This window comes from Vicia villosa, unplaced genomic scaffold (assembly GCF_029867415.1).
Source record: "Vicia villosa cultivar HV-30 ecotype Madison, WI unplaced genomic scaffold, Vvil1.0 ctg.002339F_1_1, whole genome shotgun sequence".
NCBI classification, from domain to species: Eukaryota; Viridiplantae; Streptophyta; class Magnoliopsida; order Fabales; family Fabaceae; genus Vicia; species Vicia villosa.
Window position 1 is genome coordinate 142802 of NW_026705899.1, and position 4287 is coordinate 147088.

The following is a 4287-nucleotide window of genomic DNA, read 5'->3' on the forward strand; positions in this document are numbered from 1 at the left end:
AAGCTTCAAATGAAAAAGTGTCCAACTACAAAGTTGTTCTCCTCCATGAGAGGAACAACTTTGATGTTGGAAATTTCTCCAGAAAATGCCATTTGCCACGTGTAAATCAGGGATGAAGTGGACTGCTCATCAAGATTTAAAGCCTTCAAAAATTTTGTAAGTGTCAAAACTTTCCCTTTTTGACATTTTTCTATTTTTGGCAACTCTTTGTCAAACTCCTGATTTTATCCATTCTTTGACTTTTCTTGATTGAATTTCCACCAAAAGTCAATATCTGAATAATTCTTCCGATTTTGACCCAAAAGTCAACTGTTCTGATTTTCCTGATTATTGATGGAATTCCTGATTAAATCTCCTCCAGTCAAATGAAAACATCCACATAGTTAATATGAAAGCTTCTCACTCATATAATCCATTCCTGATTAAATGTTGACCAGAAAGTCAACTTGTTGACTTTGGTCAAGGAAACCCTGATTAAGAGGATCAGATGACTTCTAGACTTGTACATTCTTGCCAATGCTATGAACTGGATGAAAACCCTGATTTCAAGAGGTCTTGGGCAAGCTGATGACACCCCACATTAGGCTTCAAGTCTCTCCTTCTGACCAAGGATCAATGATACAGATGCATGCAATGATATGACCTAAATGGATGTATGTTTATGAGTTGCAAGCCAGATAAATAAGGGTAGGACAAATTTGGGGTATGACAGCTGCCCCTATTTAATCGTCTTATACCTGAGGGTGAGATAGGCGCCAGCCTTTCGAACATTCGAGGTAGAAGAAGATTAAATATCAAGACCTGAAATTTGTCCTGAAATGATGGTGGAAGTGTTATTCTTATTTTTGTTTTGATATCTGCTGGGGAAAGAGAATTTTTGTTTTTTTCTGGTGGAAGAATTTACGGTGAGTAATGGATTTGAATGGTGGTAGCTTGTAACGTAGCCAAAGTACCAATACGAGGTTCTCAAAGGAAGTGATTGTTACATGGAACAGTAGTTGGAAAAGAAATGGGTTTGACCGAAAGGTAAGGTAACATAGGAGAATGTTTTAAGAGAGATACAGACGAGTATCGAAAGAAAATACAGACGAGTACCAAAGGAACGACACATACGAGCATCAAAAGAAGATACATACGAGTACCAAAGGAACGACACATACGAGCATCGAAAGAAGATACATACGAGTACCAAAGGAATGACACATACGAGCATCGGAAGAAGATACATACGAGTACCAAAGGAATGACACATACGAGCATCGAAAGAAGATACATACGAGTACCAAAGGAACGACACATACGAGCATCGAAAGAAGATACATACGAGTACCAAAGGAATGACACATACGAGCATCGAAAGAAGATACATACGAGTACCAAAGGAATGACACATACGAGCATCGAAAGAAGATACATACGAGTACCAAAGGAACGACACATACTGAAGGATAGAAAAACACTTAGAAAGGGGGGGTTTGAATAAGTGTAGTCTAAAAACTTGAACGATAAAAACAATATGCACAGTTATTTTTATCCTGGTTCGTTGTTAACTAAACTACTCCAGTCCACCCCCACGGAGTGATTTACCTCACCTGAGGATTTAATCCACTAATCGCAACAGATTACAATGGTTTTCCACTTAGTCCGCGACTAAGTCTTATAGAGTATCCTGATCACAACCTGATCACTCCAGGAACAAATGCTTAGACACAAGCTAAGACTTTCTTAGAGTATCCTGACCACCACGTGATCACTCTAATTACAACTGCTTAGACACAAGCTAAGACTTCATAGAGTATCCTGATCAACACTTGATCACTCTAGTTACTTACAAATTAATGTAATCAATTCTAAGAGTATTACAACTGCTTCTGAAAAGCTATAATCACAACAGTGATATTTCTCTTAACGTTTAAGCTTAATCTCACTAATATATTACAACAGCAATGTAGTGAGCTTTGATGAAGATGAAGTTTCTGAGCTTTGAATTTGAACAGCGTTTCAGCAAGTTTTTTGTTAGCAAATCGTCAACCTTGCTTCTCATCAGAACTTCATATTTATAGGCGTTTGAGAAGATGACCGTTGGGTGCATTTAATGCTTTGCGTATTCCGTACAGCATTGCATTTAATGTTTCACGCTTTTGTCAACTACCTCGAGCCTTGTTCACGCTGTGTCTACTGACGTTGCCTTTAATAGCTTCCAACGTTCCTTTTGTCAGTCAGCGTAGCCTGCCACCTGTACTTTCTTCTGATCTGATGTTTGTGAATATAATATTTGAATATTGTAACGCCCCAGACTGCTTTCGGGATGATCGACTGACCCCACAAACCAACACGGGTCTTTTCAGCATGCTTTGACCTCACTCGCACGCTTTCTGGGAAACTTCCCAGAAGGTCACCCATCCCAATACTACTCCAAGTCAAGCACGCTTAACTGTGAAGTTCTTATTGAACGGGCTCCCTAAAAGAAGATGCATCTTGTTTTCGGGAGCCCGTTCAATAAGAACTTCACAGTTAAGCGTGCTTGACTTGGAGTAGTATTGGGATGGGTGACCTTCTGGGAAGTTTCCCAGAAAGCGTGCGAGTGAGGTCAAAGCATGCTGAAAAGACCCGTGTTGGTTTGTGGGGTCAGTCGATCATCCCGAAAGCAGTCTGGGGCGTTACAAATGGTATCAGAGCCAAACCTCTCCTAGTACGATGTGGTTCGAGGACGAACCATGCGGAAGCTGGTGGGCATGTAACACCCGAGGCCGAAGAAGGCGAGGGGTGGTTGCACCGCATGGAACACCTGGGGCCAATTGGGGCTAGGGTGGTCGCCACATCGGAATGAGAGGGATCCTAAAGCCGTGCAGGTATGGGATTGCATGGTTGAAGGAAAGCTTATAAGGATTGATAGGTACTACCTATACCAACAAGATGCATCTTCTTTTCGGGAGCCCGTTCCGTAAAAACTCCACAGTTAAGCGTGCTTGACTTGGAGTAGTATTGGGATGGGTGACCTTCTGGGAAGTTTCCCGGAAAGCGTGCGAGTGAGGTCAAAGCATGCTGAAAAGACCCGTGTTGGTTTGTGGGGTCAGTCGATCATCCCGAAAGCAGTCTGGGGCGTTACAAATGGTATCAGAGCCAGACCTCTCCCAGTACGATGTGGTTCGAGGACGAACCATGCGGAAGCTGGTGGGCATGTAACACCCGAGGCTGAAGAAGGCGAGTGGTGGTTACACCGCATGGAACACCTGAGGCCGAAGAGGGCAATGGTGGTCGCCACATCAGAATGAGAGGGATCCTAAGGCTGTGCAGGGAAGAGACTGCATGGTTGAAGGAAAGCTTATAAGGATTGATAGGTACTACCTATACCAACAAGATGCATCTTCTTTTCGGGAGCCCGTTCAATAAGAACTTCACAGTTAAGCGTGCTTGACTTGGAGTAGTATTGGGATGGGTGACCTTCTGGGAAGTTTCCCAGAAAGCGTGCGAGTGAGGTCAAAGCATGCTGAAAAGACCCGTGTTGGTTTGTGGGGTCAGTCGATCATCCCGAAAGCAGTCTGGGGCGTTACAATGTAACAGCCCGAGCCTTCGGCGTTCCAGGCACTATTACCTCATGAACTTGGGAATGAAATGAACATGTACTTGAACCCCAGGGTACAGGGTTCGATTCCCACGGAAGGCAAAAACTCTACTAGTGAGGGGGGTAGAGAAGTTCATGAGGTAATAGTGCCGGGAACGCCGAAGGCTCGGGCTGTTACATACCCCAGACTGCTTTCGGGATGATCGACTGACCCCACAAACCAACACGGGTCTTTTCAGCATGCTTTGACCTCACTCGCACGCTTTCCGGGAAACTTCCCAGAAGGTCACCCATCCCAATACTACTCCAAGTCAAGCACGCTTAACTGTGGAGTTTTTACGGAACGGGCTCCCGAAAAGAAGATGCATCTTGTTGGTATAGGTAGTACCTATCAATCCTTATAAGCTTTCCTTCAACCATGCAATCCCATACCTGCACGGCTTTAGGATCCCTCTCATTCCGATGTGGCGACCACCCTAGCCCCAATTGGCCCCAGGTGTTCCATGCGGTGCAACCACCCCTCGCCTTCTTCGGCCTCGGGTGTTACATGCCCACCAGCTTCCGCATGGTTCGTCCTCGAACCACATCGTACTAGGAGAGGTTTGGCTCTGATACCATTTGTAATGCCCCAGACTGCTTTCGGGATGATCGACTGACCCCACAAACCAACACGGGTCTTTTCAGCATGCTTTGACCTCACTCGCACGCTTTCTGGGAAACTT